The sequence below is a fragment of the Nomascus leucogenys genome, chromosome X (genome assembly GCF_006542625.1).
Source record: "Nomascus leucogenys isolate Asia chromosome X, Asia_NLE_v1, whole genome shotgun sequence".
NCBI classification, from domain to species: domain Eukaryota; kingdom Metazoa; phylum Chordata; class Mammalia; order Primates; family Hylobatidae; genus Nomascus; species Nomascus leucogenys.
This window is the reverse complement of record NC_044406.1, coordinates 66,785,759-66,800,536: the sequence shown is the minus strand read 5'-3', so window position 1 is coordinate 66,800,536 and position 14,778 is coordinate 66,785,759.

The window sequence follows — 14,778 nt, the reverse complement described above, 5'->3', positions numbered from 1 at the left end:
AGGTGGACGTCTTCTTCAACTTATTCTATGAGGCCAGGATCATCCTGATATAAAAACCTGGTAGAGATACAAAAAACAAACAAACAAACAGACAAACAAATAACAACAACAAAAAAAACACACACCAATACCCTGGATGAACGTTAATGCAAAAATTCCCAACAAAATACTGGTAAATGAGATCCAGAAGCACAACGAAAAGCTAATCTAAAATGATCAAGTAGGCTTTATCTCTGGGATGCAAGATTGGTTCAATATAATCAAATCGATAAATGTCATTCATCACCTAAGCAAATTAAAGCAGCAATCAAATGATTATCTCAATAGATGAAGAAAAGGCTTTTGATAGAATTCAACGTACCTCAATGTTAAAAATTCTCAACAAACTAGGCATTGAAGGAACATACTTCAAAATAATAAGAGTCATCTATGACAAACTCACAGCCAACATCATGCTGAATGGGCAAAAGTTGGAAGCATTCCTCTTGAAAACAAGCACAAGACAAGGATGCTTTCTCTCACCACTCCCATTCAACATAGTATTGGAAATTCTTACTAGAGCAATCAGACAAGAAAAAGAAATAAAAGGAATCCAAATTGGGGGAGAGAAAATAAAACTATCCTCGTTTGCAGGTGACATGATACTATACCTAGAAAATTTCACAGTCTTGGCCCCAAAGCCCGTTCAGCTGATAAGCAATTTCAGCAAATTCTCAGGATACAAAATCAATGTATAAGAATCACTAAAATTCCTACACACCAACAAGAGCCAAGACGAGCAAATTCAGGAAAGCAATTTCATTCACAATTGCCTCACAAAGAATAAAATATCCAGGAATACAACTAGCCAGGTAGGTGAAAGATCTCTACAAGAAGAATTATAAAATGCTGTCTAAGGAAATCAGAGATGACACGAATAAATGGAAAAGCATTTCATGCCCATAAATAGAATCAATATTATTAAAATGACCATAATGCCCAAAGCAATTTAGACATTCAATGCTATTTCTATCAAATTACCAATGTAATTTTTCACAAAGCTAGAAAAAACTAGTCTACAATTCATATGGAACCAAAGAAAAACACAAATAGCCAAGGCAATCCTAAAAACAAAGGAATAAATTAAAGACATCAAACTTACCCGACTTCAAACTATACTACAGAGAAACAGTAACCAAAACAGCATAGCACTGGGAAAAAAAAAAACAGATATGTAGACCAATGAAACATAATAGAGAGTCCAGAAATAAGGCCATCTAATCTTCAACAAAGGTGACAAAAACAAGCAATGGGGAAAAGCTTTCCTCTACAATAAGTAGTGCTGGGATAACTGGCTAGCCATAAGCAGAAGATTGAAACAGGGTCCATTCCATATACTGTACAAAAAAATAAACTCAAGATGGATTAAAGACTTAAGTGTAAAACCCAAAACTATAAAAACCCTGAGAGACAATGCTCAGCCAATACCATTCTAGACATGGGAACTGATGAAGATTTTATGATGAAGACACCAAAAGCGATTGCAACAAAAGCAAAAATTGACAAATGGTATGTAATTAAAGAGCTTCTACACAGCAAAAGAAACTATGAACAGAGTAAACAGACAAACTACTGAAAATATTTGTGAAATATGCATCTGACAATTGTGTAATATCCAGCATCTATAAGGAACTTAAACAAATTTACAAGGAAACACACAATCCCATTAAAAAGTGGGCAAAGGACATGAACAGACTGTTTTAAAAGAAGACATACAAACAAATGGAAGAACATTCCATACTCATGGGTTGGAAGAATCAATATCGTGAAAATGGGAATACTGCCCAAGGTAATTTATAGATTCAATGCCATCCCCATCAAGCTACCCATGACTTTCTTCACAGAATTGGAAAAAACTACTTTAAAGTTCATATGGAACCAAAAAAGAGCCCACATCGCCAAGTCAATCGTAAGCCAAAAGAACAAAGCTGGAAGCATCACACTACCTGACTTCAAACTATACTACAAGGCTACAGTAACCAAAACAGCATGGTACTGGTACCAAAACAGAGACATAGATCAATGGAACAGAAGAGAGCCAGAGAGCCCTCAGAAATGATGCCACATATCTACAACTATCTGATCTTTGACAAACCTGACAAAAACAAGAAATGGGGAAAGGATTCCCTATTTAATAAATGGTGCTGGGAAAACTGGCTAGCCATATGCAGAAAGCTGAAACTGGATCCCTTCCTTACACCTTATACAAAAATTAATTCAAGATGGATTAAAGACTTACATGTTAGACCTAAAATCATTAAAATCCTACAAGAAAACCTAGGCAATACCATTCAGGACATAGGCGTGGGCAAGGACTTCATGTCTAAAACACCAAAAGCAATGACAACAAAAGCAAAAATTGACAAATGGGATCTCATTAAACTAAAGAGCTACTGCACAGCAAAAGAAACTACCATCAGAGTGAACAGGCAACCTACAGAATGGGAGAAAATTTTTGCAACCTACTCATCTGACAAAGGGCTAATATCCAGAATCTACAATGAACTCAAACACATTTACAAGAAAAAAACAAACAACCCCATCAAAAAGTGGGCAAAGGACATGAACAGACACTTCTCAAAAGAAGACATTTATGCAGCCAAAAAACACATGAAAAAATGCTCATCATCACTGGCCATCAGAGAAATGCAAATCAAAACCACAGTGAGATACCATCTCACATCAGTTAGAATGGCCATCATTAAAAAGTCAGGAAACAACAGGTGCTGGAGAGGATGTGGAGAAATAGGAACACTTTTACACTGTTGGTGGGACTGTAAACTAGTTCAACCATTGTGGAAGTCAGTGTGGCGATTCCTCAGTGATCTAGAACTAGAAATACCATTTGACCCAGCCATCCCATTACTGGGTATATACCCAAAGGACTATAAATCATGCTGCTATAAAGACACATGCACACGTGTGCTTATTGTGGCACTATTCACAATAGCAAAGACTTGGAACCAACTCAAATGTCCAACAACGATAGACTGGATGAAGAAAATGTGGCACATATACACCATGGAAAACTATGCAGCCATAAAAAGTGATGAGTTCATGTCCTTTGTAGGGACATGGATGAAACTGGAAAACATCATTCTCAGTAAACTATCGCAAGGACAAAAAACCAAATACCACATGTTCTCACTCATAGGCAGGAATTGAACAATGAGAACCCATGGACACAGGAATGGGAACATCACACTCCGGGGACTGTTGTGGGGTGGGGGAGGGGGGAGGGACAGCATTAGGAGATATACCTAATGCTAAATGACGAGTTAATGGGTGCAGCAAAACAACATGGCACATGGATACATATGTAACAAACCTGCACATTGTGCACATGTACCCTAAAACCTAAAGTATAATAATAAAAAAATAAAAAATAAAAGAAGACATACATGTGGCCAACAAGCATTCTTTTTTAAAAAAAAGCTCAATATCACTGATCGTTAGAGAAAGGCAAATCAAACCACAAAGAGATACCATCTCACACTGGTTAGAATGGCTATTACAAAAAATAACAAATGGTGGCGAGATTGTGGAGAAAAGGGAATACTCATACAATGTTGTTGAAAGTTTAAATTAGTTCAACCATTGTGGAAAGCAGTGTGGTGATTCCTCAAAGAGCTAAGAACAGAAATACCATTTGACTCAGAAATCCCACTTCAGGGTATATACCCAAGGAGATACAAATCATTCTATCATAAAGATACATGCATACATACATTCATTGCAACACTATCTACAATAAAAGAGACATATAATCACCCTAAATGCCCATTAATGACAGACTGGATAAAGAACATGTGGTAAATGTACACCATGGAATACAATGGAGCCATAAAAATGAATGAGATCATCTCCTTTGCAGGAACGTAGATGGAGAAGGAGGTCATTTTCCTTAGCAAAGTAATGCAGAAACAGAAAACCAAATACTACATGTTTTTACTCATAAGGGAGAGCTAAATGATGAGAACACATGGACACAAAGGGGGGAACAACAGGCACTGGGGCCTATCTGGATATGGAAGGTAAAACGAAGGAGACGATCAGAAAAAAATAACTATTGGGTACTGGGCTTGGTACTCGGGTGATGAAATAATCTGTATAAAAACCACCCATAACAAAACTTTACCTGTATGACAAACTTGTACATGTACCCCTGAACCTAAAATAAAAGTTTTTAAAAAGGCAATAAAGCAAGAGGGGCCAAGATGGCCAAATAGAAACAGCTCTGGTCTGCAGCTCCCAGCAAGGCCAACACGGAAGGTGGGTGATTTCTGTATTTCCAGCTGAGGTACCCAGTTCATCTCACTGGGACTGGTTAGGCAGTGGGTCCAACCCATGGAGGGCAAGCAGAAGCAGGGTAGGGTATGGCTTCACCTGGAAAGTGCAAGGGTCCGGGTACCTCCCTCCCCTCAGCCAAGGGAAGCCTTAAGAAACTGTGCTACCAGGACAGGTTACTACACTTTTCCCACGGTTTTTGCAATCTACAGGTCAGGAGATTCCCTTGTATGCCTACACCACCAGGGCCCTGAGTTTCAAGCACAAAACTAGGCTGTTGTTTGAGCAGACACTGAGCTAGCTGCAACAGTTGTTTTTCTTCATACCCCAGTGGTGCGTGGAACCCCAGTGAGACAGAACCATCTGCTCCCCTGGAAAGGAAACTGAAGCCAGGGAGCCAAGTGGTCTCGCTCAGCAGGTCCCACTCCCACGGAGCCCAGCAAGCTAAGAACCACTGGCTTAAAATTCTTGCTGCCAGCACAGCAGTCTGAAGTCTACCTGAAACAATCGAGCTTGGTGAGAGAAGGGGCGTCTGCCATTACTGAGGCTTTAGTAGGCGTTTTTCCCCTGACAGTGCTAAGGAGGCTGGGAGGTCTGGGCTGGGCACAGCAAAGCAGCTGTAGGCAAACCGCTACTCTAGATTCCTCCTCACTGGGCAGGGCATCTCCGAAGAAAAGGTAACAGCCCCAGTTAGGGGCCTACAGACAAAACCGCTATTTCCCTGGGACAGAGCACTTGGGAGATCGGGTGGCTTTGGGCGCTGCTTCAGCGGATTTCATTATTCCTGCCTGCCGGCTGTGAAGAGAGCAGCTCATTCTGACAACAGGGATTCTCCCAGCATAGAGCTCCAGCTCTGCTAAGGGACATACAGCCTACTCAAGTGGGTCCCTGATCCCAGAGCCTCCTGACAGGGAGAAACCTCCTAGCAGAAGTTGACAGACACCTTATACAGGAGAGCTCCATCTGGCATCAGGCTGGTGCCCTCCTGGGATGGAGCTTCCAGAGGAAGGAACAGGCAGCAACCTTTGCTGTTCTGCAGGCTCCATTAGTGATACCCAGGTGAACAGGGTCTGGAGTGGACCTCCAGCAAACTCCAGCAGACTTGCAGAAGAGGGGCCTGACTGTTAGAAAAAAACCTGACAAACAGAAAGCAACAACATCAACATTAACATAAAGGACGCCCGCAAAAAACCCCATCCTAAGGTCATCAGCCTCAAAGATCAAAGGTAGATAAATCCAGGAAGATGAGGAAAAAACAAGCACAAAACAATGAAAATTCCAAAAACCAGAATGCTTCTCCAAATGATTGCAACTCATCTGCATAAAGAACACAAAACTGGACAAAGAATGAGATTGATCAATTGACAGAAGTAGGCTTCAGAAAGTGGGTAATAACAAAGTCCTCAGAGCTAAAGGAGCACGTTCTAACCCAATGCCAAAAAGCTAAGAAACTTGATATAAGGTTAAAGGAACTGCTAACTAGAATAACCAGTTTAGAGAAGAACATAAATGTCTTGATGGAGCTGAAAAACACAGCACAAGAACTTCGTGAAGCATACACAAGTATCCATAGCCAAATCAATCAGGAAGAAAGGATATCCGAGATTGTAGGTCAACTTCATGAACTAAAGTGTGAAAACAAGATTAGAGAAAAAAGAATGAAAAGGAATGAACAAACCCTCCAAGAAATAAGGAACTATGTGAAAAGATCGAATCTACGATTGATTGGTGTACCTGAAAGTGACAGAGAGAATGGAACCAAGTTGGAAAACACAAAAACACACTTCAGATATTACCCAGGAGAACTTTGCCATCCTAGTAAGACAGGCCAACATTCAGATTCAGGAAGCACAGAGAACACCACTAAGATACTCCTCGAGAAGAGCAATCCCAAGACACATAATCGTCAGTTTCTACAAGGTTAAAACAAACAAACAAAAAACTGTTAAGGGCAGCCAGAGAGAAAAATCAGGTTACCTACAAAGGAAAGCCCATCAGACTAACAGCAGATCTCTCTGCAGAAACTCTACAAGCCAACAGAGAGTGGGGACCAATATTTAACATTCTTAAAGAAAATAATTTTCAACCCAGGAATTCAGGTCCAACAAAACTAAGCTTCAAAAGGGAAGGAGACATAAAATTCTTTCCAGACAAGCAAATGTTGATGGATTTTGCCAACATCAGACCTGCCTTACAAAAGCCCCTGAAGGAAACACTAAATATGGAAAGGAAAAACTGGCACCAGCCACTGCAAAAAACAAACAAAAATATAAAGACTAATGACACTATGAAGAAAATGCATCAATTAATGTGCAAAATAACCAGCTAGCATCATGATGGTGGGTTCAAATTCATGCATAACAATATTAACCTTAAATGTAAAAGGGCTAAATGCCCCAATTAAAAGACACAGACTGGTATATTGTATAAAGAGTCAAGACCCATCAGTGTGCTGTATTTTGGAGACCCATCTCACGTGCAAAGACACATACAGGCTCAAATAAACAGATGGGAAAATGTTTATCAAGCAAATGGAAAGCAAAAAAAAAAAAAAAAAAAAAGCAAGGGTTGCAATCCTAGTCTCTGATAAAACAGACTTTAAACCAACAAAGATTAAAAAGACAAAGAAAGGGCATTACTTAACGCAAACGGATCAATGCAACAAGAAGAGCTAACTATCCTAAATATATATGCACGCAATACAAGAGTACCCAGATTCATAAAGCAAGTTCTTAGAGACATACAAACAGACTTAGACTCCCACATAATAATAGTGGGAGACATTAAAATCCAACTGTCAATATTAGACAGATCAATGAGACAGAAAATGAACAAGGATATTCAGGACTTAAACTCAGCTCTGGACCAAGCAGACCTAATAGACATCTACAGAATACTCCACCCCAAATGAACAGAATATACACTCTTCTCAGTGCCACATAGCATGTATTCTAAAATGAACCACACAATTAGAGGTAAAACATTTCTTGGCAAATGCAAAAGAATGGAAATCATTACAGTCTCTCAGACCACAGTGCAATCAAATTAGAACTCAGGATTAACAAAGTCAATCAAAACTGCACAGCTACATGGAAATTAAACAACCTGCTCCTGAATGACTACTGGGTAAATAACAAAATTAAGGCAGCAATAAAGAACTTATTTGAAACTAATGAGAACCAAGAGTCAATGTAGCAGAAACTCTGGGACACAGCTAATGCAGTGTTAGGAAAAAAATTTATAGCACTAAAGGCCCATAAAAGAAAGCTAGAAAGATCTAAAATCGAGAAGCAAGAGCAAACAAATTCAAAAGCTACAAGAAGATGGGAAATAACTAAGATCAGAGCAAAACTGAAGGAGATGAAAACACAAAAAACCCTCCAAGAATAATGAATCCAGAAGCTGTTTTTTTTTAAAGATTAAAAAAGTATATGGGCCACTAGCTAGACTAATAAAGAAGAAAAGAGAGAAGAATCAAATAGACATAATAAAAAATAATAAAGGGGATATTACCACTGACACCACAGAAATACAAACTACCATCTGAGAATACTACAAACACCTCTATACAAATAAACTAGAAAATCTAGAAGAAATGGATAAATTGCTGGACACATAAACCTTCTCAAGACTAAACAAGGAAGAAATCAAATCCCTGAATAGACCAATAACAAGTTCTGAAATTGAGGCAGTAATTAATAGCCTACCAATCAAAAAAAAAAAAAAGCCCAGGAAGAGACAAATTCACAGCCCAATTCTACCAGAGGTACAAAGAGAAGATGGTACTATTCCTTTGGAAATTATTCCAAACAATACAAAAAGAGGGACTCCTCCCTAACTCATTTTATAAGACCAGCATCATCCTGATACCAAAGCCTGGCAGAGACACAACAAATAAAAGAAAATTTCAGGGCAATATCCCTGATGAACATTGATGTGAAAATCCTCAATAAAATACTGGCAAACTGAATCCAGAGGACATGAAAAAGCTTATCGACCACGATCAAGTAGGTGTCATCCCTGGGATGCAAGGCTGGTTCGACATATGCAAATCAAAAAACATAATCCATCACATAAACAGAACCAATGGCAAAACCACATGATTATCTCAATAGATGCAGAAAAGACCTTCAATACAATTCAACAGCCCTTCATGCTAGAAACTCTCAATAAACTAGGTATTGATAGGACATATCTCAAAATAATAAGAGCTATTTATGACAAATGCATAACCAATATCATATTGAATGGGCAAAAGCTGGAAGCATTCATTTTGAAAGCTGGCACAAGACAAGGATGCCCTCTCTCACCACTCCTGTTCAACATCGTATTGGAAGTTCTGGCCAGGACAATCAGGCAAGAGAAAGAAATAAAGAATATTCAAATAGGAAGATAGGAAGTCAAATAATCTCTATTTGCAGACGACATGATTATATATTTAGAAAATCCCATTGTCTCAGCCCCAAAACTCCTTAAGCTGATATGCAACTTCAGCAAAGTCTTAGGATACAAAATCACAAGCATTTCTACGCACCAGCAGTAGACAAATAGAGAGCCAAATGATGAGTTAGCTCTCATTCACAATTGCTACAAAGAGAATAAAATACCTAGGAATACAACTTACAAAAAATGTAAAGGACCTCTTCAAGAAGAACTACAAACCACTGCTCAAGGATATAAGAGAGGACACAAAGAAATGGAAAACTTTCCATGTTCATTGATAAGAACTAATACCATGAAAATGGCCATACTGCCAAAAGTAATTTATAGATCCAATGCTATTCCCAACAAACCACCATGGACTTTATTTGCAGAACTAGAGAAAGCTACTTTAAATTTCATATGGAACCAAAAGAGATCTTATATAGCCAAGACAATCCTAAGCAAAAAAAACAAAGCTGGAGGCATCACACTACCTGACTTCAAACTATACTACAAGGCTACAGTAACCAAAACAGCATGGTACTGGTATCAAAACAGATATATAGAGCAAGGGAACAAAACAGAGACCTCAGTAATAACACCATACGTCTACAACCATCTGATCTTCAACAAACCTGGCAAAAACAAGCAATGAGGAAAGGATTCTCTATATAATAAATGGTTCTGGGAAAACTGGCTAGCCATATGCCATATGCACAGAACAGAAAGTGGACCCCTTCCTTACACATTATAGAAAAATTAACTCAAGATGGATTAAAGACTTAAATGTAAAAGCTAAAACCATGAAAACCCTGGAAGAAAACCTGGGCAATACCCTTCAGGACCCAGGCATGGGCAAAGACTTCATGACTAAAACACCAAAAGCAACGGCAACAAAAGCCAAAATTGACAATTGGGATCTAATTAAACTAAAGAGCCTCTGCACAGCATAACAAATTATCATCAGAGTGAACAGGAAACTTACATAATCAAGAATTTTTGCTATCTACCCATCTGACAAAGGTCTAATATCAATAATCTATAAGGAACTTAAACAAATTTCCAAGAAAAAATCAAACTACCCCATCAAAAAGTGGGTGAAGGTTATGAACACATACTTCTCAAAAGAAGACATTTATGTGGCCAAAAAATGTATGAAAAAATCTCATCATCACTGGTCATTAGAGAAATGCAAATCAAACTACAATGAGATACCATCTCATGCCAGTTAAAATGGCTATCATTAAAAAGTCAGGAAACAACAGATGCTGGCGAGGCTGTGGAGAAATGGGACTGCTTTTACACTGTTGGTGGGAGTGTAAATTAGTTCAACCATTGTGGAAGACAGTGTGGTGATTCCTCAAGGATCTGAAACCAGAAATACCATTTGAGCTAGCAATCCCATCACTGGGAATAACCCAAAGGGTTATAAATCATTCTACTATAAAGACACATGCACACGTATGTTTACTGCAGCACTATTTACAATAGTAAAGACTTGGAACTAACCCAAATGCCCATCGATGGTAGACTGGATAAAGAAGACGTGGCACATATACACCATGGAATACTACACAGCCATAAAAAATGGGATCACATCCTTTGCAGAGACATGGATGAAGCTGGAAGCCATCACTGCAAGCTAACACAGCACAGAAAGAGAAAACCAAACACCGCATGTTCTCACTCGTAAGTCGGAGTTGAACAATGAGAATACATGGACTCTGGGAGGAAACATCATACACTGGGGCTTGTCAGGGTGTCGAGGGCAAGGGGAGGGAAAGCATTAGGACAAATATCTAACACACGCAGGGCTTAAAACCTGGATGACGGGTTGATAGGTGCAGCAAACCACCATGGCACATGTATACCTATGTAACAAACCTGCACCTTCTGAACATGTATCCCCGAATTTAAAGTAAAATAAAAAAAAGAAAAAAAATCGGATAAAGCATAATGAAAGAATACTGTACACAAAACAAGATGGAATTACTCAAATGTTCCAACAATACACAGAAAGACAAGTAAAGAGAAACAGGGGAATGAGAGAGGACATACATAGAAAACAAATTATAAATGGTAGACTTAAATCCAGACATGTCAATAACTATATTAAATTCAAGTTCTCTATACATGCCAATTTAAAAATAAAGGTTTGCAGAATGATTAAAAAATATGACTGACTACACGCTGTCCACTAGAAACTCAGTTCCCATATAATAATATAGGAAGATTGAAAGTAAACAGATGTAAAAGAAATGTCATGCAAACACGGATTAAAAAAAACACCTCAAAGTAGCAACATCAATAATATAAAGTAGATATCAGAGTAGAGAAAATTATCATGAACATATAGCAACACAGCATAATAACAAAATAATGAATATACTTGCAATACATGGGAATTTCAAACATTTACCAAAAAAGTTACAACATATGTGAGGCAAAAACTGATGGAACTGAAACAGGACAGAAAAATGAGAATCCTAATCAAAGATTTCAACACTTCTCTTTCAACAATTGATGAAATGTGTAATATACAAAAATCAGCAGGAATATATTCGTATTAATATATTCAAAATAATGGCAAAACTGCAATTACTTTTGTACTAATCTAACAGAAAAACCCCAAAATATGGAACACCTGAGCCAATAACAGCAGAATGCATATTCTATTCAAGTGTCCATGAAAATTTCACCAGGATAGTCCAAAACTTGGGTCATAAAACAAATCAACAAATTTAAGAGACTCAAAACAATATAAAGCTTTTTTCCAATCATAATTAGATTAAAACATAAATTGATAATAATAAAGAAAAATATTTTCAAAGACCTGCAAAGTTAAAAATCACACTTTCAAAGAATCCACGAGTCAAAGAGGAAATCTCAAAGGAAATTCTGAAAATATATACAAATGAACCAAAATAATTATACAACATATCAAAATTTATGGGACACAGTTAAAGCAGTGGTTAGAAGAAAAGTTATAGCACTAAAGCTTACATGAGAAAAGATAAAATATCTCAAATCGATAATCTAAATTCTTACCTCAAGAAATTATAAAGAGAAGAGGAACATGAATGTAAAGCAAGTAGAAGGTAGCTAATAAAAATATGAGCAGAAATCTATGAACCTGAAAACAGAAAAAAAAAGAAATAAAATTAAAAGCTAGTTCTCACTGGGTGCAGGTGCTCATGCCTGTAATCTCAACTCTGTGGAAAGCCAAGGCAGGTGAATTTCTTGAGCTCTGAAGTTGGAGACCAGCCTGGGCAACATGGCAAAAGCCCATCCCTACAAAAAAAATTAATTAATCAAATTAGCTGGGCATGGTGGCACACGCTTGTGGTCCCAGCTACTTGGGAAGCTGATGTGGGATGGTCACCTGAGCCCGGGGAAGTCAAGGCTGCTATGAGTCGTGATTGTGCCACTGCACCCCAGTCTGGGTGGCAGATTGAGATCTTGTCTCAAAATAAAAAAGCTAGCTCTCAAAAACTAATCAATAAAATTTGAGAAATATCTAACAAGAGTGACAAACTTAAAAAGAAGACACACAAAACACCAATATTATAAATAAAGCGAAAGATGTCTTAGCAGTCCTGAAACTGTTAAAAAGATAATAAGAAAAATATATCAACAAGTTTACACCCATACATCTGAAAACTTAGAAGAAATAAAGCAATTCCTCAAAAAACACAAAATACCAAAACTCAACCAAGATAAACAGATAAGTGGAATAGTCTTATAATGATTAAATTAATTGAATTTGTAATTAAGCAACTACTGGAAAAGAAAACCCCAGGCTTAGATGGCTTCACTAAAGAATTTTACCAACATTTACAGATGAATTAATACAAATTTTACACAAGTTCTTCTGGAAAATTGAATAGAAAGGAACAATTGCTAACTCATTTTTTGAAGTTGTCTTTGTGTTGTTATGAAGAAACATCTGTGATTGAGTAATTTATAAGTAAAAACTGTTTAGTTGACTCATAGATCTACAAGCAGTAGGAGAAGCATAGTGACAGCATTTGCTTCTGTTGAAGGCTTTTATGGCATAAGTTAATGAAGAACTGGCATGTGGAGATCACATGGTGAGAGAGGAAGCAACAGAGACAGAAAGAGACAGAGACAGACAGACAGGGGGGTGAGGGTAGGGTATGCCAGTCTCTTTCCAACAACTGTTCTCAAAGCAAGTAATAGTGAGAAATTACTCACTCCCATGAGAATGGCACTAAGCCATTCATGAGGGATCCAATCTCAATCCAAACACCTCCCACAAGGTCCACCTCCAACACAGGGGTTAAAATATTAACATAAACTTGGCAGTGTCAAACAAACCATAGCAGAGGCCTTGACACTGGAATCAGACAGTCAGTAAAATAAAATAAAAATTACAAACCCACACCTCACATAAACTTAAATGGAAAATAGTCAACAAAATATTAGCAAATTAAAATTCAGCAACATATAAAAAGAATTATAAACCATGACTAAGTGGGATTTTTCTAGGTATGTAAAGCTAGTTCAACATTTGAATATTAGTGTACTCTACTGGTATGGTTTGGCTGTGTCCCCACCCAAATCTCATCTTGAATTCCCACAATGTGTTGTGGGAGGGACCCACTGGTAGGTAATTGAATCATGGGGGCAGGTATTTCCCATGCTGTTCTCATAATAGCAAATAAGTCTCATGAGATCTGACAGTTTTATAAGGGTGAGTTTCTCTGCACAATTTCGCTCTTTGCCTGCTGCCATCCATGTAAGATGTGAGTTGTTCCTCCTTGCCTTCTGCCATGATTGTGAGGCCTCCTCAGCCATGTGGAACCGAGAGTCGATTAAACGTTTTTTCTGTATAAATTACCCAGTCCTGAGTATGTCTTTGTTAGCAGTATGAAAATGTATTAATGCAATAAATTGATACCAGTGGAGTGGAGCATTGCTAAAAAGATAACCAAAAACATAAAAGTGACTTTGGATCTGGGTAAGAGGCAGAGGTTTCAACAGTTTGGAGGGCTCAGAAGAAGACAGGAAAATGTGGGAAAGTTTTGAACTCACTAGAGACTTGTTGAATGGCTTTGACCAAAATGCTGATAATGATATGGACAATGAAATACAGGCTGAGGTGGTCTCAGATGGAGATGTGGAACTTGTTGGGAACTGGAGCAAAGGTTACTCTTGTTATATTTTAGCAAAGAGACTGGCAGCACTTTGCCCTGCCCTAGAGATTTCTGGAACTTTGAACTTAAGAGAGATCATTTAGGGTATCTGGCAGAAGAAATGTCTAAGCAGCAAAGCATTCAAGATGTGACATTTGTGCTGTTAAAGGCATTCAGTTTTAAAAGGGAAAGAGAGCATAAAAGTTCAGAAAACTTGCAGCCTGACAGTGTGATAGAAAAGAAATCCTATTTTCTAAGGTGAAATTCAAGCTGGCTGCAGAAATTTGCATAAGTAACAAGGAGCCAAATGTTAATCACCAAGACAATGGGGAAAATGTTTCCAGGGCACATCAGAGACCTTTGTGGCAGGCTCTCACATCACAGGGCTGGAGACCTAGGAGGAAGAAATAATTTCGTGGGAGGGCCAGGGTCCCTCTGCTTTGTACATAAAACGCTTCAAAAAATCAATGAATCCAGGAGCTGGCTTCTTGAAAAGATCAACAAAATTGGTAGCCCACTAGCAAGACTAATAAAGAAGAAAAGAGAGAAGAATCAAATAGATGCAATGAAAAATGATAAAGGGGATATCACCACCAATCCCACAGAAATACAAACTACCATCAGAGAATACTATAAACACCTCTACACAAATAAACTAGAAAATCTAGAAGAAATGGATAAATTCCTCAACACATACATCCTCCCAAGACTAAATCAGGAAGAATGTGAATCTCTGAATAGACCAATAACAGGCCCTGAAATTGAGGCAATGATTAATAGCTTACCAGCCAAAAAAAGTCCAGGACCAGATGGATTCACAACTGAATTCTACCAGAGGAACAAGGAGGAGCTGGTACCATTCCTTCTGAAACTA